A 21903-nucleotide genomic window follows, 5' to 3' on the forward strand; every position below is an offset into this window, starting at 1 on the left:
TTTAATTCTACTTTCAGTGGATGTTACACTTTAAGCTAAGTGTCCATCATTCCACCAGTGTGAGAAGAGCACGGTGTGCCAAAACACAGCGGTGTGCTCCAGCATGTTCAGACAGAGCATGAAGCAGAAGCAAGGTGTCAACAGCACGGGCTAAGTCCCAGAGCTCCTGGGACAGAGTCCTGACCGACTGAGTTCCTAATGGTAAAACTACTTCTGCTAGACTAGGCCATGTAAAGAGTTATGATCTTGCTGATCAAAAGGTTCAAAATAGAATTAATTCCGTTTTATAAAACATGTTCAAATGCACGGCATGAGCCACCTTCCTCGCTAAGCAGTGCTCACATGCATAAATCAGACAGACGTAAGCCATACACAAGTTGGCTGAGCAGGACGCAGCTCTTTAGGAACTTGGTCTTCAGGCTGAACTGAAGGAATGGAATGCAAAACTATTCTAGGACTAATGAATTCTGATGTGTATAACGGGAAAAAAAAACATCGATCCCTCAAAACAGCACCCCTGAGTATAAGAACTTCCCAGACTATAAGAAAATAAACCCAGAGTATAAAAACTTCAAGGAAAAGAAGGAAAATTAGTTGTTTGCTTGAAATGAGACTGAAGTTTGTAGCATCACTAAACAACTGCAATACTGTAGAAATCAGCTATGTAGTTTAGAACTGAGCAGTTCGTAACAGGATAACTAAGTTCTACTTTTTGAATTCAAAATAAAATCAAAGTATCAGGACCCAGCTATTTAGTATGACATTACATTTTTCATATTTGTAACGATATATAAACATATACCTGCATGTAATATAACATTTAAGACAAAAAATAACAAAAACCACCTCCCAAAAGGATTCGCTGCAGATTTGATACATGCAAAAAATAGACACTTCACCATACATTAACTGAAAAAATACTTTTAAATAAAACATCTTTAAAACGCTCTGCAAAGCAGCGCCTTCAAAAGGCAAGAGTTGCTTGCCCCTCAAGAAGCTGGAGTAAGCTGCTTTCTTCCCCTCTCTGGCTGGGGTCCAAACCCGCGTCACTGCACGAAGTTTGCTTACTTTAAATAGCGTATCTGGAACAACCGATAGGCCTTTATCTCTGCAAAACATCAGTAATTTGAAGTTGCTGTAAAAAATAACCAAATTTAAAACATCGGCATGCCGACTTCACTAGAAGCATGCACTTCTAAAGCAGACTCCCCGTGGAATGCTATTAGACTTGTTAATAGAGTAAGATTAATTACTTCTGGAGTATTACACATATATGCATAATGATTTACAGTAACAGAAAATCAACAGCTCTGACCATAAGGGGCTGTTTACTTTAAAGAACCGGACAGCAAAAGCCCTACATAACAACTCCAAATGCTCCTAAATGCAGAGGTGTGTTCTCAACACATTCAGCACCTGGTTTTGGGGGGTTCCATTTCAGTTTTCATAGTCTCCTGTTAACAAGAAAACTTTACATTGTGTAAAATGAGAACTGAAATCTTTTTTTAATATTCTGTATTTCTTGCCTGTGCTCTTTATAACATTACACTTTCCAGCTGTATCAACAATGTACATGAAGAAAATCTACTTTCAGGCAAGATCTAAAAGTTTACAAATGTTAGCTACCGTTGATAAAAACTTTGGTTTTAAGCAAGCGGAGAGCTGCAGCTTAAGTCCTAGAATGGAAGAACTGAGGGTGTTTTCTCCCCTTCTTCAGCCTTCAAATGCTTCAAAGCTCTTACGGATCAGTAATCATTATTTCATAACATGCACACACACGCGCACCAAAACCACAGAGAAAGTGTTTACAGAGTTGTGAAATGTGATAAAAAAAATGCCTCAAAAAGGCAAAGCGTTCAGTTAGAAACCCACCTATTATTATGAGCCCAATAATTTGTTATCGTATCAGAACACTCATTCAGCAAGACATGGCTCTATTCGGGACTTCAAGGATCAAAATGTGTAGAAAGCTCCATTACCTATCTACAATTGTTTACCAAGAAAGACATCTTTGTGGTTTTATAACCCACAAAAATACATAAGAGAAATGAATGCTTAACAACTGATATAGAACACTTAATGAGTAACAGCCACCGCAATAAAATCTCAATAAAGAACCTGTGACTGCTCTCAGAAGGAGCTGAACCCTCCTTCCACATGCGTGACTTTTTTTTTCACTGTACCACGCAGAACGAACGTTTCACCTATCCCACTGTGCATCCCGAAATACTTCAAGAGTCCTACTTCACCACACAACATGGGGCTTGACATAAATGCAGGCGATCTGGGCAGAGTGCCAGATGTCAGTAAAAGGGCTGCTTATTAGTCTGCAAGTGCAGTATACGCGAGTGTTTGCCAGCATTGCTTTGCATGAGAGGATTAAGAGCTGTAAACTCGACCAGTTTTATAATCTCAAATGGCTTGCATGTCAGGAGAGGAAAAAAAAAAAAAAGCTTTCATTTGAAAACTGTCAGATGGAAAGTTACACTGAACTTTTTCCCTAAACAGCGCTTCTCAGGTTTAGTTTTTATTTTTTTAAAGCAGTTCACCTCAAAGAGCCAAGCGGCACTTCCTGCAGTAGACGCACGGTACCCTTACTGGTCTCACCAGCAGAATCACAAGGGTAATTTTGGCTGAAGGGCCCCGGGAGTTACCTGGTCTAACCGCACACAACGCGAAGCCATCATCACGAGGGTTGCTCAGGACCTAGCCATGCTCTGAGTAGCTCCAAGGACAAATACTACCGTCATCGTGGAGAGCCCGCTCCAGTTTTGGCCTACACCCATCGCACTTCCCACCCCCAGTATCTAGCCCAAATTCCCTTTCTGCCACTTGTGTTCATTGCCTCTTATCACTGCGCACCACCTCCAGGAACAGTTTGGCTCCCTATGCCCTCTTATTAGGTGGCTGACGACAGCAGTAACGCTACCTCCTTAGCTTGGTAAGGCTGAACAAGTCCAGTTCTCTCAGCCTCTCCTTGTGCAAGATGTGCCTCAGCCTACTAGCCATCTTGGTGGCCATTTAACATGCCAGTGTCTTTCCTGTATGGGAATCAAAATGATACAGCACGTCCAAAGAGCTGTGGAAAAGAATCACTGCTGTTAATCTGCTGGCTGTATAGCCCAGGGTGCGGTTGGTTTCTTAACAGCAACCTCCTCCTCATCATATTCTACTTTTCCCTCTATCCGGTGTTTTCCTGCAGAGCTACTTTCTAGTCTGTGGACGCCTAACCAGTACCGCAGCATGGCATTATTTTGCCCAAGGTGCAGAAATTCCCTTCCCATTCATTGAATTTCAAGAGGCTTCTGCCAAACCATTTGCTCCACCCCAACAGTGCTCCCACCCTCCAGGGGCGTCCAGCACTCAGCCCACTTTAGGATTATCTGCAAACATGTTGAGGATGTGTTCCATCCCACCGACCGGGTCATTTACACATGCTAAACACCATCAGCCCCAGTGTCAACTCCCACAGGACACCGACTGCCCAGGTGCCAGTTGGATTTTGCATCACTGACCACAACCAACTCTGCACCCAGCTCAGAAATCCTTTTTCAAAAAATTAGAGCAGAGTAAACAGGTATTTCTGTAGTTAGTGGTCCAGTGAGCTGGACACTAATTCCAGCTATGTCTTCTGAAGTCCTGCAGCAGGAGAGCTGTATGAGTTCCCCTTCCTGTCTGCTGTCTACACCAGTGCACTGCTGTACTTTGCAGCCTAGAAAAGAGTCCACAGGTCAAGCTCGAAGCTCTATGTGCAGCTCTACCCCTGTCTCAATGGTGCTTTGAACTGGTTACAAATTGCGATGAAGTGAAGCTGAGGAGTATCATTGCCACCTTAATAATGCATATTTACATGTACAGATGAGAAGTGTTATCAAAAGCTGATTACTGCTCATCTTCTGACAGCTGCTGACAAACAAACGCTAACTCCTGACAATGGTATAAACTCAATTCTAACAAAAGTGGCTCTGTGCTTTCTTAGATTACAAACTTCGGTCTTAAATGTCAGGAACAGAACTACTCTTCAACGCAAAAAAAAAAAAGTCCTAAGAAACTAAACTATTTACTGTTTGTGGTAACTATAACAGCACTCACAACGATTATGGCATTTGTTTTAATGTCAGAATATAACATTTCAGAAAGAATACAGAGAAAGTGTAATACATTTTAATTAAATCAAACGTTTTCTGCTACAGTGTCATTTGTGGTGGCAGCACGGGCCAGGTAGGCCCTAAGAAACGGGATCATACAGAATCCTTGATAACAGAAGTAGCTAAATTTACACGGGACCACACAGAACACATTTACACAGGATGACTGAGGTGGGAAGGGACCTGGAGGCCCCCTGTCCAAGCCCTCCTCCACCAGGGCCACCGGGAGGAGGCTGCCCAGGGCCATGTCCAGGCAGCTTTTGGAGATCTCGAAGCAGGGAGAGTCCCCAGCCTCTCTGGGCAGCCTGTGCCAGTGCTGCGTCACCCACACAGTGAAGAAGCGCTGCCAGGTGGTGAGAGGGAGCTGCCCGTGTTCCAGTTTGTGCCCGTTGCCTCTTGTTGCTGGGTGCCACTGAAAAGAGCCTGGCTCCGTCCTCTTTGCACCCTCCCTTCAGGTACTTATTGACACTGATAAGACCCCTCCAAGCCTTTTTCTCTCCAGGCTGAACAATCCCAGTTCTCTCAGACTTTCCTCACAGGAGGTGCTCCAGTCCCTTCATCATCTTGGCGCCTCTTACCGCGCTCTCCCCAGTATGCCCACGTCTCTCTTGGAGTGGGAGCGTAGAACTTGGCCCAGCACTCCAGGTGTGGCCTCACCAGTGCTGAGTGGAGGGGAAGGATCACCTGCCACCACCTCCTAGCAATACTTTAGTGCAGCCAAGAATACCGTGAGCCTTCTTACCAGCAGGGACACATTCCTGGCTCATGTTCAACTTGGTGTCCACCAGGACTCTTAGGTCTCTTACTCCTGAGCTCCTTTCCAGCTGAGCAGCCCCCACCACGTGCAGGTGCCTGCGGTTGTTCCTCCCCAGGGGCAGGATTTTGCATGTTTCTCTAGCTGAACTTGATGAGGTCCCCGTCAGCCCATTTCTCCAGCCTGTCCAAGTCCCTCTGGATGGCAGCTTGACCCTCTGGTGAGTAGGCCACGCCCCCCAGTTTTGTGTCATCTGCAAATTTACTGACAGTGCAACTCACCCCATCATCAAGATTGTTAATGAAGATGTTAAACAGGACTGGACCCAGTATCTCTGGGGTACTCCCCTCATTACTGACTTCCAACTAGACTTTGTACCACTGCCCATCGCTCTCTAGGGCCAGCCATTCATCCAGTTTTCAATCCACCTCACTGCTCATCCGGTCCGTATTTAAGGGCTTCTCTACGACAGTATCACAGGCAACAGTGTCAAAGGCCTTTGTGTCCAGGACAATATCCACTGCTCCCCACTTCGTCCATCAGGCTGCTGATTTCACTACTGAAGCTTGTAAGGTTGATCAAGCATTACTTCCCCCTGGTGAATCCATGCTGACATGCATGACCTCCTGACGATTTTCTTCTCCTTCATGTGTCTGGAAATGGTTTCCAGGATTAACTGTTTTATCAGCCTCCCAGGGACTGAGATGAGGTTGACTTGTCTGTAGTTCTCTAGGTCCTCCTTCTTGCAGTCCGAAGCGACGTTTGCTTTCCTCCAGTCCCCAGGTAGTTCTCCCGCTTATTACGATCAAGCAAAGATTATCGAGTGGCCTCACAATCACATCTGCCAAAACTCATGGGTGCATCCCACCAGTGCCACAGTAGTTTACCCAGCAGATCCTTGCTCTCTGGAAGTCCAGGGTTGTGAGCTTGCTGCATGCCCTCCTTGCTGCCCTCATGATCTTGAACTCCACCATTTCATGGTCACTGCAGCCAAGGCTACCTTTAACCTCCTCTGTCGCTGGGAGAAGGCGGTTACCATCAATGCATTCCAGGAACCTCCTGTGTCGTCCCTCCAACAGACACCAGGATGGCTGAAGTTCCCTAGGAGGACCAGGGCTTGTGGACATGCGGCTGCTCCTCTCTGTCTGTAAGGGACCTCATCTGCTTGGTCTTCCTGATCAGAAGGCCTGTAGCAGACCCCCACTATAATGTAACTTGCCGTCTTCTCTTTAATCCTAACCCATGAACTCTCTGTTGGCTCATCCATCTCCAGGCAGAGCTCCGTGCACTGCAGCTGGTCATGGACATAGAGGGCAAGAGCCCCTCCTCGTGTCCCAGCCTGTTGTTCCTAAGAGCCCCCATGCTTCCATTGCGACACTCAGTCATAGGAGCCATCCCACCACATGGGATGTAAAACTCATGTTTCTTAGACTGTAACAGACATTTTTATAGTTATGTTTCTCAGAAAGTGTAAGGCCAGGCTGGTGCAGATCTAAACTGAGATAAAGGACAGAATTTTGGGAAAAGGTGGAAATAAAGAAAACATTAGATATTCCCACCTTATTGCTCGAAAAAAAAAATGGAAAAAAAAGGCTTTTACTATAGTTTAGAATACTGGAGGTCTTCTTGACTTTTGTGATATGATGCTTCAGGAGGGATTAAGAAAGTTAAAGCATAGCTATGTGTGAAGAAGTTCCTATTTAATGATAGTTAATTTACTAAAAAACAGAAGCATGCCCTATACAAGCAGCATATTTTGAGTGATGGGGTGCTCAGTAGTCCACCTGCCTGAGGATGTTTTTAAGGGTACTCTCATGGTGTCAGAATTATAAAGGTCATTGTTTTAAGAGATCTAATTGTTTACTTTTATTCAGTTTCCAAAGAAATGCTCTAAATTTACTTGCTCTAAAAAATGAAAATAACTTAATCAAGTTAAGTAACAGCTTGACAAGTACATTACATACCTCCAGTTCTGTGTAATATGATACTATTTTGCATATGCAGTGCTCCAGGGCACTATAGTAATGAAAATAGCATTTATCAAACTGTAAGTCATTATTTTAATTATACTACATCAAAATACTAAAGCAAGAATGTATTTAATTTTATCAGTGGGAAGTTAAGAACAAGGTTTTCTGCACAAAGTTATTATTCTTCTGTTGTAGGTCAAGCTGGAAGAACCAGCAAGTTAAAGTTGTTTGAACTTCTGATATTAAAAAAAACACCACCAATAAAAAAAAACACACAACTTGCTCAGATTTTTTTGGCAAAGGTATTTAAGGTTTACATTTTCTATTCCAATTGTTGCCTGAGGCAATATTTATTTTTAACAGGTAAGAAAATTCATTCATCCTCTTCCTGCAAATACTCAGTTTACGAAGTTTCAGGACTGCCATGATCCATATCAGGAAATCTAAATCAAAGGCAGAAGGGAAAGTAAGTAACATATTTGGCATGTCTGGGTAATGCTGTGTAAGTCTTGTCAAATTACCATCTCTTCGAACCAATCAATCTGTGTATGCTCAATGTATTCAGCAGGAGCTTGGAAGTAAGTTCTTGATACTCCATAACTAGTAAGCACGACCATAAATTAAGACTTATAATTAAGGTTATATGAAGACACCCAAGACAACCCCCCTTCCCCAATTGCCTGACAACCACAAGCCATTGTTTATCTCGAATGGAGAGCCACGTTATTTCCTACTCCTCTCCATCCTTACACCACCTGAGCAGAGAGCTGAATCAGGACTAAAGGTAAGCAATAAGCCCCCAGAACCGGCTGAACAGCCAGGCTGCAATGCAGCGGGACAAAGACCCAGGTGCATTCATTCTCAATCCACCACAATGCAAATGCTGCTTTGTGCAGAGGCCTTCAGCTATATCTTAAACTTCACTAGCTGAGTTGGTTCCTTGGAAAGCACTCTACAAAATAGTTTTGAAGCCCTATGTTTAAAACTGTATTTACGTGTTTTGTGCAATGAGTAAAATACAGATGTAGCGTCTTGTATGGAAGAAAAATTAAACTGAAACCCTGTATTTGCATGCAATTACTTGGCAAGTAATTTCATCTGATGATACCGTGCCTTGTAATTGGACAAATGGTTGGTTAGCTGGCAATATCTTAAACAGCTGTATACTTTTTCAAAAAGTTCAGAGGTATCTTGCAGTTTTATGACAATCTGTAATCATAACCTTCCTCTGTCAGATGGAGGAAAAAAACACCCAAGAGATTGATATGTTTATTGTTTCGTAATAGCCAAATACTAGATGCCATAAGAGCTAATTATCAATCTTGGCAATCACAAAACTCAAATACAGGCTATATTCAGTCTGAAGTAAGAACTCATTTACCAGCTCAATACCATGGATTAGTGAGTTCTTAGAATGCAATAAAGATTATATATGCTTACTTCAGAGTGAACTTTCAGTTAAGCTCAGTGTATACAGACCTCATTCAAGTTCAGTTACAGTAAAAATTCAGCCCGGTCTATAACTAGATAAAACATGTTCCAATTCAAGTTCTCGTACTAACTCTGAAATCAGCTGTTAAACACACTACCTTCTCACCCCCCTGCCACTTTTAATGATGCATTTCCTTACAAAATATCAATTATGTTTAGAGCTCAGGAAGTTGTACACCACTTTTTTTTTTTCCCCATTTAGAACTGATGTGGGGGAAGGATGACATTTAATACCACATGCTGCAACGACACAGAGCTTTCCCAGGATATGTAACAAAACAAGAGGCTGCATGACCTGCTCAGGGTTACAGCATGACTCCATTGCTCACTCCGAATTAAAAACTGGTATCCTCCTGACTCCTCCTGTATTTTCACTAATAAAATAATACCACTACTGAACACTTACACAGTTCCTTTCATCGCAGGATGTCAAAGGTCTTTATAAATATTAATTAAGCATTGCAACAACACTAAGAAGTATGTAAAACTTAATTCTGCACATGAGTAAACCCAAGCAAAGAATAAATAACCTACGTTCAAAGTCATAGGACAAGTCAGCAGTATGGATAATAAACAGCTCTTGATATTAAGAAACACTTCATTAGAAGCAGGGACACAATTAATACTCCAACTGTGATGTGAACTATACAAAATTCCCCTTTTCTATCAAGGTCTGTAAAGTAGGTCAGTTGCTAGTGTTTTTAAAGAAATTAAATGAAAAAACTGTGTAATTCATGTTTCAGCCCACTGCCACTTTCTAACAAACAACAAACAAAACAACAGCTCAAAGGTTGCTGAGTTTTCCCAAGTTAAACTGGTAACACAAACTTAATGAAAAATATCTTGAAGATCCTGATCAACTCTTGCTTAGAAGTACGGCTAAGCTCAAGATCAAACTCTGCTGAGATGTGTCCAAATGCACCTGGAACCAAAGAGGGAGCAACCTTTTAGTCTGTAGCCATAGAAGTTGTGAGAGAAAATGGGTAGCAACTGCTCTCCGGACAAACACATCTACTACAGACAAAGTCATCATGTAACTCTCCAAGTCTGGAAAGGCACAGATACATGATCCTTTCATCACCATCCAGTATTTTCAAGTTAACATTTTGGTTCTTACGATCAGTCAAGAACATTTTTTCAATGCGTTTAACTAGTTTGCATTAGACTTCTGTTGTGTACACAAAGCTGCTGACCCATACATTTCGTCTAGTATTATTTATAAAGGATTTCCCATGCAAAACGTGTAGTTGTGTTGCAGCATATTCTCACACTTTTAAGAGACACTCCAAAGGTCAAGGAGGACCATATGTACATGGAAGAAGGAATGAGAACTGTATTCTTACAAATAATGGTTGTACCTAATGTCATCAAGATTTGACTTTAGAATATAACAACCAAGTCAGGTCTTAGCATGCCAGTACTAGAGAGTACAGTAAATATTGTATCATTAAGAAAACTATTTTATAAGGCTAGCATTCAGGATTTGTTGCTTATAAGTTAATAACAGCTGATGAAAAACTAAAATCCAGTGAAACAACTTTGCTAAATTTTAAGCTAGGTGTTTCGCAACAAAAAAGCTTAAATTCATTTGCCACTTTAAGTGTATAATTAAAGCAGACTGTCCTGTTAGACACAATTTTGGTATGCATTTTAAGATACACGCTTCAGAATATACAAACTAACAAACTTCCTCCCTCCCTTCTTTTGTTTGTACCTGAAGATTTAAAAGCTGATGAAAGCCACCTTGATAAATGAAATTAACCAGCTGTCTCCCTTAACCAGCTTTTAGAAACAAATGCACAAAACCATTCATACCACGGCATGAAATCTGCAAGAGGTATAGGTGGCACGGAAGTGAGCAATTTTGTTAATGCACCGTGTCCTCTTTTCTGCAGCTTGCACCTGCAGCTAAGACAAGCAAGAATCAGGTCTCATTAAAGCCTCACTAAGGATGAGAGGCTGCTCAAGAAATGAGGTAAATCGTAAGTGCAGTAAGTGCTCTCCTTGGTGCATTGCTATGGACATTCTGAAGGCCAAAACATGAGATGCATTGAATAAAAACAGAACTATGGTCATAAAATACAAGTTAATAAACGAAGAGCATGGTTTTTGTCTTTTTTTTTTTTTAAACTATGAGAACTGACGTGCTTTCAATCAATAAGAAAAAGTGGGCTTTAGCGCAGTGCTTGTAATCAGGAGATATGCTAGACTTGCTATCTACTTTTAAAGCAGCAAGATTTAAATGGGGCACAGAAAAACACTGTTCAACTTGTAGGGAACCCTGGAATGCATGAAGCATGTGGATTTTTACAAAGCCTGGTACAGAAGCATTTGTTTGCCAGATGCGTGCTTCTCACCCTTCTTACTGCAACCAGCTGGCCACTCTTTTCATTAGTCACTTTCCATTCAAAAGTGGCATTGATAAATTATTATTCAAAATATCACAACTCATTATTTCACATCATGACTCATACGACTCATTAAGATGTAAACTGAAATTATTCATTGGCTCACAGAACGAAAACTAGACAATTCTAAAGAAACTGTGTGTAGGAAACAGGAAGAACACAAAAACACCAGCGTGGCACAAATGCAAGACATGACTTGTTTTCAACTACAGGAAACTAATAATCCTTCCACGTGAAATTACTTAAGCAGCCAAAAAATTCAAAGCTTCTTCGAACTTGTCTTCTCATATAATCATACTAGTTTTGAGGATGTAAGAAAGATGTGATTGTTTTAATCTGGCATTGCAAGAAAATGATCGTCTAACATTTCAAAACAACAAAAGAGAACCAAATACCCTCACCAAGGCATGCAGTGTCTACAAACACTGGGAAAACGAGGACAAGCGTCACACAATAGCAAGTAAAAGTTGCGCTGCCATACGCTTTCCTAAATTTAAGACCTAAAATTGCTTTTTTTTTTTAAAGAACAAATAATTGTAGAATGCTTGATAAAGATGAAGAGTCCATCTGACATTAGCCACGTAATAGTAGCCTTCCTTCCTCACAAAGACCAAATTCTTAATGAACAATTAGTTCTAAAGGCCAACACTAAGCTTCTAAGCACGAGGTCGCAGGTCTACATATTATGATGCCACTGATTATCACGGAAAATTGTTTTCAGAATCTTCTAGGAAAACACATATTTTACTCCTCACAAAGTGACTTAAAAAATCACTTCATAGGGCTAATTAAAAAAAAAAATCAATCTACATATAGCAATGAAAACAACTCACTTGTCTAGAAGTACAATGTATTATCACATAATGCTTGAACAGAAGTGCAAAAGCACCTCCCTGTTGCCAAGTTTGCAATATCTCAACCTTTTAATTCCTAATTTCTCCGTATGTTTTTAGGGAATGGTTGCATTACTGCCATAGTACTGAAAAACAATCTTTAGTTTTTAAAAAGTAAGATTTAAAGATTTTGAACTTCTTTATTGCAAGCTACGTTCGGAAGGATACAGACAGCTGGGCATTCCCCATAGGGAGCATTATCAGAAAGGATATTAGAAGTCAAGAGCTTTTTAAGGTCACAGAAAACTGCAACTGTATAAATACATTTCAACTTATCCTTGGTCTTTTTTTTTTTTTTTTTAAAGGGACAGCACCATGGTTAACACTAGAAATACTGCTGTCTACTCAATTGGTTTTTGCTTAAAAATAAAAAAATAAAATCAAGTTACTGGAATCCATGCAACAAGACTGTCAGAAATACTCGGTAGTACTTCTTACCTGTAACCTGTACAAATGACCAGAAAACTGAGACCCCTTAAGTGATAACTTGCAAAAATGTGTTTCTTCCTCATACAAAAGGAGCGGCAAAACGTGGAAAACAGCTTTCTGCAGGCCATACAATCACACCCGTTTAACACAGGCATTGAAAATTAACTAGCCACAACAGTTATGAGGTAGAAATGAAAGAAACTCTATAAAATAATACACGAATAGGCAGAGAACATACATGTTCTCTTATGTTCAATACTCTGTTTTTGATCATCTGTTTTTATAGTCTTGATACTGTACACCATTCCTGAGCTGCAGTTTTAAAAAGTTACCCTGATTTCATGCCTTCTGGAAATAAAGCACAGATTAAACCACCTAGTCTAGACATGAAACTCTTATTAATTGCTGAGTAAACAATCATTTCCTTATTTCTTAAGCAAAGACTGTACAAAGTTTAAGTGAAAAGCATTCGCCATATCCTCAGGCATTTCTTTAAACTAAGGGCAGTCTCCCACCAAGGAAAGAATTTCTTTTAGCCACGCTGTTATTTCTGCGAAGTCAATGTCTGTCCAATCTTAGCAGTCACTCACCTGAGAATTGCTACTATTTGTACTGAGTGCGGAGGACAAGCTTTTTGAAATCTTGACTGCGGACTATCATTCCCTGGATCTCTTTCCATGAATGATAATTTACTGCTTAAATGATGTTGCTGCTTAAGTCATTCACAGATATGTTACCAGATCCATTTCTAAATTCAACCCCATTTAAATCTGTTGCTTTCTAATGCAGTGGTTTAAAATAACTTAGAAATTTTCAGAATTAGTAAAAACCCAACCTGAGGACTAGATGCACTTTTCACTTGAAAATCCAATGGCTCTTCAAATTTCCCTCTTCAAGAGGAAATATTTTTAAATTAACTATACATTACTATCAAAGAAGAATCGTATCTTGTAAGCTAAGTCGGATCTGCAATACTTGCATTCCAGAGAGCTTACAATCATTGACAACATGAAAGCTCAGATCAGAAAGTTGTTTCAACACACAAGAATTCCATGACAGGAACTTGCAATCCCTATACAACCTGGCTACGGTTTGTCTCCCAGGCACGCACCACTCTTTTTTCTGATACAGAAAAGGGAAGCAAATTGTAAAAGACGAGGTAATCCAAAAAATAATCTAAGGTGAGGAGGAAGCCACTGAACTGCCACCTACAAGACAGAACGTACAGAACACCACCATTTATGATATACGTGCAATAAAAATGTAAACTCACAATCACTGAGGCAGAAAAATATAGTGATATAAATAATATTTACTATTTAAGACATTTCTAGCGGTCTAAGATTAAGCTGATTTGCCTTCTTAAATTCTCAACCCAAGTAGCATTTACTTCCTTTGGGTTAATTTTTACCTTGCTGCATTATGTAAGATAAGAATCTTATTTCTAGTTTAAAAAAGGCCTTTCTAATGTTCAATAACAATGTTTTTACTTCGGAGCAGTTAAAAACCATGCACTCTTTTGAACATCAGTGCTAACAAGGGAAGACAGCTAGATCAAAACCATTTAAGGCATTCAGCGTACATGTTCACAGAACACTTCTGCATGTTTGCAGCTACAAAATAATTTCTACCTCTGCTGACAGCAAATCTGAAGACTCCTCCCATCTTTAATTAATAGCTATGTCTTTTACCACTGATTAATTTTGTTAAAATGTGGAACAGAAGAGTTTAAGGCTTTTTTAGAAACTAGGGCAAAACATTGTAAGATACATGACAGGAACATAAGATATTCACAGTTCCACAAAAACTGCACTTCTAACCTATTAAGTTAAACCATCTCTCTATCCTCTTTAAGAAAGGCGGCTCTGCATAAAGACAGGTCAACTCTTCGCTGCTATATAAAGTTGAAGGTTAAAATGCATAAGCTGGTGTGGGAGACTATTTCCTGCTGAAGGGAAAAGCCCTTTAAACACTAGAACCTCAAATCTAATTTGTCAGCTTATGGATGCTTCCACGCACACTGCCAGTGCAAAGCTTCTAACTTTGTACAAAGCCACTGCATTGAGAAAACAGACTACGCTACTTAGCAAAAGGGATAGGCTGACCTTATAGTAAAAGTGACAGGCAATTTCCTTGCATAAACATTTGAAATTTCCAATTCCAGGTGAAGGATCTTCTGCTTTAATCAAGACCGTATCTGCTATTCTGGAAGTGCCAGTTGGACTTACTGCTGTCAGTGTGCAATTTGTATGTGGCTGAGTGAAGTGGGAAAGTGTATGAATAAGCACTAACTTGTTCAAATGCTCTTTATTGAGAGTATAAGAAAATTCACTGGGCACCACCGGAAACAACATGCTTAGTTAAAAACGCCTCTGATAAGCTTGCTCTTGCTAATGTGTTCTTTTTTTAAAAAAAGGAAGGAGAATTTGAATCTGCCACTGAAATTATGTCTACCAGTTTAAATCAGGGTCCAGACAGCTCAGAATGAAGCAGGCTCAGCTGCGTCTGTCGCCGTCACAAGGATCTAGTCCGTAACACAGTTTCGGGTAATACTCAGCAGTATACAGTTACGGTACTTCTGGGAGACCTACTGGGAAGAACTATAGTTTAATTACACCATATTACCAGTTGTAATAGGGTGAATAAAGAAAGAACTGCCACAACAATGTCGATTTCAAACACTGCCCAGGCTTGGGCAACGAACCTGACAGACATCCAGTTTAAATGTCTTCTGAAGCCACAGCCCAAGGGAATAGGGACTTGTAAATGCTCAAACAGCTGAAACTGAAAAGCAAACCAGCGCAGCAAGCATTTCTATCTGGCTCGGTTAGCAAGGTGCATGAAAGAGGAGAGCAAGTTAGAAAGACGAGGTAGACCGCTAATACTAATTACTTACAGTAATTTTTGAAATCACCCATGAAAAGTTTTAGATGTAGCCTATATGTGCACCAGCAGCCAGTAACAGTTCTGTCTGAATGGTCAGATACAGTCACACTGTGCTGCTAGGGGGAAGGGGAAAAAAACATAGAGGGCTCGAGCTTCAGCCCTCACGAGCATCAAATACTTTTAAGCTTGCAGTACCTGGATTTCTTTTTAGAACTATTTAACATTTTTGTTATTTTGCACACACAAAAACCACCTTATATCCAGGTAAAACACTGAAGAGGGGGTGCCAACAGGTTGTTTTTTGATTTTTTGTTTGCTTGGATGGTTGCTTTGGTTTTGTTTCCTCAGCTAAGCGCCATGTTAGTAATTTAGGAAAACATCCTTATTATGCGTTTGCGTAGGGCCACAGTTTGCAAGAAATGGAGTGTACCCATAGAATGCACCTGAGGAAAAAAAAAGTTCTATTTTGCCTCTGCAGCTTAGAACTAACAAAACACTGCATGGAAAATAAAAGTCCCTTTAACTGTCAAAATGGATTTGCTAATCCTTGCCAAGATTTTTAATGGTACAGAAAAACAAACTGTAGTGGTGGCGTTCATTTTATAAGAATGTTTTAGATCAAAATCCCCCACCTCAAGGAAACACCTCAAACTGTCTCTATGTTCAATAAAAGCCACTCAAAGCTAAGTTTTTACTCTAGGAAGGAAGGATCAGTCAGTGAACCTACAGAGGTTCTCTCTTTTTCTTTAAGTTTCACATGAAAGCCTTTCATACTTCATTGAAGGATAACAATATTTAAAACCTCATTAAAAACTTTGAGTGTTAAATATAGAATGTGAATTTAATGAATACCTCAGAAAGACTGTCTCTGAACTACATTTTCACTTCTACTTTAAAACATCAAAGCAAATCATCTACTTTTCAGGTTTTCTTTTGTTTTTAATGTTAAAATTTCTCAAGGTAGTATGCAGAGCAGCTTTTAAGCCCTGAATTCCTGTACCCTCAGCAGAAGTCCTTAGTCTGGCCTCAAGAGCCTGCACTATGATTTGTTATCATTTATGACCCAGTTACATTAACCATACTCCTTGGTACCCGTGGTAACCTACAACATGAAACAGAACTTTTAGCATTTGAAATTTTAAGAAGGGTGAAGTATACTATTCTATCTTTTTACCCACATTATGATTTTAGTTAAATCAGCTGTGTTCCCCTAAAGCATTAGGAAAAAGAGCATTATTTCTATTCACAATTCAATACAGCTGTGCACAACTGGCTTGAGCCCCAGGCCACAAGCCAGGAACTTCCGAGTTCAAGTCTGGCTCTACCACTGACTTGCTGTGTGGCCTTCAGAGAGCCTCTAGATTTCTCTGCTGCTCCTCTGCCATCGGTATGCTTACCTTACAGAATGGCATTTGCTTTGTTTGTGAACATTCAAACATGAATCAATCAACTTTGAGAGAATTTCTCACTATGGCTTCAGTTTGGTAAGGCCCACTAGGAAGTCTCCGCATGCCAGCAGGCTTTAAAAGCATTAACTGCCAACATACACAAACACTACATATACCACACGTATGTACAGACAGACACGATACACCTACACAAATATCAAAAAAATAGTAGAACGGTAAAGTCATTATAAAGTAATCATTTCAAAATTTGTTAAGAACAAAAAAGCAGGAGAAAATGAAATCAAGTTAACTGCCATAAAAGCAGATCAACTTACAATGCAGAACAACCTATGACCTTGTTCTTATTAACCTACAGAGCCAGTGATGAAATCTGTTTTTTTAAGAGCTTATATTAAATGTACACAGCATGCAATGCTTCAGCTCAAGCAATTACGACGACTAATATTTTAGAGTATTACTTTAACAACATACAAAGCGGCCTGGGAATGTGCAGTAGAAAAAGGATTTAAGCTTAACCGAACTACCTAGCACCAATTAAACTATGATTTAAAAGATGATCTTTCTTTAAAATAGATCACGGGAAGTTGCAGAAACTTAAGCTCACAATACCTGCATGTCTGCCGTACAAGTTTCAGTTCACATTATCTGATGAAGCAGAATGCCACGGAGACCGACACCAGCTAGCCTCAGCTTCTCCTGAACTCCAGTGAACCATTCACGCAAATACAACTGATCACCTTTAAAACAGTATACACTGCTTTTAAATCCACGCCCTAGAAGAGAACTCGTCCCCAAAACCTTGTCAAGACAGGCTGACTTTCCAAAAGCTAGCCAGCTCAGCTATTCATGGCCTCACCATGGAGAGACTAAGAACGATGCATCTCAGTCTTACGGTACATTAAGCTGCCAACGCGAGTCTTAGCCTTTAGTTTAAATCACAGGGTTTAGTTTATCCTCCACCTACTATCTCCTTTTGCATCTTGTTTTACCTAAAATCTGGTAAGAACACACTTCCTACAGTTTTTCTGTATCAGGACACAGAACTTATTTGTGGAAAATGGTAAATTTAAAGCATAACTGTCTCCCAATTAACTCCACAGCAGCATAAATTAATTCAGAATACTGTGTTATTTTGGGATAAAAACAGTCAACAAGAACCGCATCAGATACAACTGTTCCACAATTGCTCCCATGCAAAGAGGAGGAGGATGAATGCAAATTCAGATAGTGTGTGCACAAGGACTAAACTGGTTCAATCTGTAGAGTATTACCTGCATACGGGACTTACAATTCTCCCATTCCAGGTCATTTACTATTTTTCTGCTATAACGTAAAGGTTTCCAAAAGATATTTGCAGATTAAACCCTGGAAAATTAGAGAAATAACATCATGAAAAAGTATGTATAAACAACTATTACGGAGATTAGATCCTTACCCAGGTGAGATTTTGTTTCAGCTCCTCCCTACACACTACCATCGGTGTATTTCCATCAGATGAAGCAATTGTGAATACAGCAGCGAGGCTACTATACTGGTTAGCAAGCACTGTTGCCGGGGTAATCGAGATCTGCTCTGAATAGGATTACATGACACAGGTAAAAACAAAAAACAACACAAAAACAAACAAAAAAAATAACACTAATGCCTTATTCACATTCTCTCTCTGCATTGTTTGGTCTGGTTGAGATGTATCAAACTGAGATAATCTGAACAGTACCTGAATAGGAATGAAAAATGTATCTGACTTTGTAACACAAATATATTTAATTTACAATTACCATTAATATTGCGCTAGCTGACTTCTGAAGCACCAGCTGGAGACTTCTTTTACAGTAGTTTTAAAAAAAGCTTTTGGGGTTTTACATCAGGTTAACCAACTATTCTTACAAACAATTTGAGCTTGGTCAATGTTTAGATTCCAACCACTGCACGTGAACTTGTGATCATACCCACAAAGAAAAAAAGAACTAGATATGACATGTATAACCTAAACAGGATATTCTCTATTTCCTTACAGTGTGTGTTCTTAACCAGTTCAAAATTTTTAACATTTACCATAAAAGCTCTTTTGAATGAGGCAGTTGGGTAATAACACTAACGGTACCCAAGTAAAGGCAAGGAAGCGTTTATTTAAATAGCCTTAACTAAAACACCAATGAATTAGTTTTTAAAAATTCATATGGAGATCAAACCATATAATGACTATTCTCTGCTTCACAGGATGACCAGTTCTTGAAGCAAAAAAACATATACGCAAGTTAGGAAAGGAGGTTAGCTAAGTTTTGGTTCCTTCTGCCTATAGAAGTATCCGTTTCCATTTTCACTGACCTCAAACTCTTTCCATTAAGAGGCAGAATAGCCTGGAAAGAATCCAGCACAGGTAACCAGGTTAGAATTTCCACACATTAAAATACCAAAATTCACCTGTATGGCATGATTACATCAATTATTATTCCTCTGAACTGCCCAGCAGAAGACTGATCACAGTCACACTGTATATTTAGCTGGCAAAGTGACATCAGTCTCACTTTCATTGATGAAGTTCTCAGTACTAGTTCTTCCTCTTGCCAAAGAAAGCTGTTTTGCAGACAAGTACGTCTAGAGTATCAATTCAGAATCAGTCGTGTTTTAAATTGGACCTCCAATCTAGTACGATTGTGCAAGTGGAATTATATACAATTAAAAAATACAAATGCTAATTAAAGAGTTTCAACAAGAACACTAACACGGCTACACTTGAATTCTAATGTTCAATTGCAATGTCTTTTACTACTCACAGTAGAATTTAAGCCAGAAAAAAAAGCGGAGGAATCACAGAAGACGTATTTTAAGAAAGTTTTAAGTGACATAGGACACTGCAGCCTGGAGAAAAGGATGGCTCAGGCATAATCAAGTTCTCAAATACAGCCTGAATTATGATGACAACACATCTGTGTGTATTTGCCACAGAGCACATGTAAAATGGGACAACTGAGCTGAACTTCAATTAATGCTTAAGTAGCATTAACAGAATACATATGCAACCTTTCCTGGCTTTATATAGGTCAATTAGCCCCCCAAAAATCAGTATCTGTGAAGGCTACTGTGTGTACATACTTAAACAACTAAATTCCAGCAGTCTCACTGCAGCTGAAGTCATGCATATGTTCATATACATGGAGATTGTGGCAAACAGCCACTATGAAGTTCCAGACCGACAGTAGTTTATGATTGTTCTGGGCTAACAAATGCTGTGCTTAAAGAAAAAATAGTGAGAATGCTAGAAGCGATTCTTCCATTGTTCTGTTTAAAAAAATACTTCTCCAATTCATAAATGAAGACAATGTTCTGCTCACGTTCAGTTTGGTTTTCCGATTCAGCTGCTATACACGTATCGTTACTTTATGAAGTCCCAACTCTGGGCTTACTAAGAACATAACCTTCACTTATTTCATAATTAAAGCATGCATGATGAAGCTTTGTGTACTCTTAAGGAATTTAAAGAATGGCCACTTTCAATTAAAAATATTCATGCCTTTCTGCTTCTTAGTTGCTGAAGTAACTATCCTGTTCAAAGCCCATCCAACTATGATGGAGCTCAGTGTCAAAATAGTTGTTTTCTGGCACAATTTACAGTTGCTTATTCATTCTCAGGGCATTTATGTACCTATGAAAAATAATAAAACTTCCGCTTTTTTGCATTTGCTAGACTACCTTCTTCTATTATGGTTTACTTGTCTTACTTGAAGAAACTCAAAATTTATTGACCTCCACTACTGTTCAAAATGCTCTCAAGTTAAGGTCTTGCGAAAGTACCATCCTAAAAAGAGTGTCACTCTCCTGATGGCAGACAATAAAATAGGGCTGTATCTTGATACTTTCTTTTGGTTTTGTCCTTGTAGTACGTTCCAAACCTAGATTTCAGCACTAAATCCAATTTAACATAAATTTCAATCAATACACGTTTTGTATTTTAATGACTTTTTTTTTACACCTATTGGTATCTAAGTACTATAAGATCATTTTCTTTGCCTAACATACAAATGCCCATTTAATTAAATTCAGACACAAGTCGTAGCACAGAAAGAAACAGTACTCAGCTATCATGCTTGTTACCTGCTGTCTTCAACAAGACTCCCCTCCATATTTTCTCTCCAGGGATATCGGCATACATTTTTCCGTGCTATGCTTAACTCTTTATTTTTGATCTGTTTGGCCTTTAAGTATCACCTGTTTTATTAATGCTTCTTCTCCTGGGTACCTGAAATAACTCCAAGGTTCATTTACTGTTTTATGTTTTCCCACATGGCTAAACTAGCTAATTAAACGTAGTTCTGGAACTCAAAACATTTTGAAAGAAAAATCAAAGTTTGTCTTTAATTTTGCCCATACTGTTATTTCCAAATATCACTTAACCTGTTCTTAGATATTACTTTTCAGAAATAATTACAATTGTAAGTACATAATTATAGCAGCATCAGAGAATTTTAGCCCTGAACTATAACCCTAGCATGTGCTACACAAACAGACAGAAAAATATCCCTTAAATTGACAGTTACCCATAAAGCTTTAGGAACTCATATCAGAAGTGTGTGGGTGGCACCACATATAAAAAAATAACTGGGTTTACATATATGCCTGCTGCTCCAAAATATGTATGCTCTGTCTCTACAAAAAATAAACTCGAGTTAGCAGCATATGCATAATGGAGAAAGAATTTAGGCAGTGAAAAGCGCTAGATGTACAGCTCTGGAGATGTAATTCACCACAGAGAGAAAGGCGCCATTTCTCTTGTGTCCTTCAAAACAATTATGGCACCACCACCGAAACAAAATGGAAATACTTTCGGTATATATTATTTTTCATCTCCACTGTATTTCCATGTTTGCCCTTGATGTTGAAATGGCCAAAAAGCATTCTCTTGACACCTAACTTTGGATAGTTTGTTTGAAACAGATATGAAATATGACACACGTAGTCATACCTGAAAAATTCCAGTGTTACATTAGCAACTAAATCTGCTCTTTCTTGAAATAAATACTGAACTTGCCTTGCTTTGAGAATCAATAAATCTTCATATTCACCTAAACTGAAGTTTACATCTGTTTATCAAGTTAATTCTGCTGCAATAATTATAGCCAAATGTTTAAAGTTTAGACATTTAAGATCTAACCAGCTTCCAGCAACATTCTTCTAGGTGGAAAGACATCTCACGTTTGCCCTGCTGTTACACACCATCCTTCACAAGACTTTCAGGAAGGCTACACTGGAACAGGCTTCCCAGGGAAGTGGTCATGGTACTGAGCCTGCTGGAGTTCACGAAGCGTTTGGACGGTGCTCTCAGACCTGTGTGGACCCAAGAGTCGGACTCAAGGATCCTTGTGGGTCCCTCCTAACTCAGGATATTCTCTGATTCTGTGGTTATAGAAGCAGAACTCGGATACTCACACCTGATCCCCCACTAGAAAACTCCAAAGCACAGCTTTTTAGAGGCAAACGTCCTACGTGTCTGATTTTCCTGCTTCAAAGTTTGAGC

At 39.5% G+C, this 21903-nt stretch overlaps 1 protein-coding gene and 1 long non-coding RNA gene across 18 annotated transcripts in view; both read right to left on the reverse strand.

Annotated features, from left to right (window-relative positions):
* The window catches only part of TNRC6B (trinucleotide repeat containing adaptor 6B), a 94365-nt gene that overhangs the window by 62916 nt on the left and 9546 nt on the right, over positions 1–21903 (reverse strand). The window lies entirely within an intron of this gene.
* LOC121071015 lies at positions 9041–19044 on the reverse strand. The gene is made up of 2 exons (XR_005820337.1): positions 10179–19044; positions 9041–9285 (listed from the first exon to the last, which is right to left on the reverse strand). It is a non-coding gene; the product is annotated as an uncharacterized LOC121071015 (long non-coding RNA).

This window comes from Cygnus olor, chromosome 1 (genome assembly GCF_009769625.2).
Source record: "Cygnus olor isolate bCygOlo1 chromosome 1, bCygOlo1.pri.v2, whole genome shotgun sequence".
Classification (NCBI taxonomy): domain Eukaryota; kingdom Metazoa; phylum Chordata; class Aves; order Anseriformes; family Anatidae; genus Cygnus; species Cygnus olor.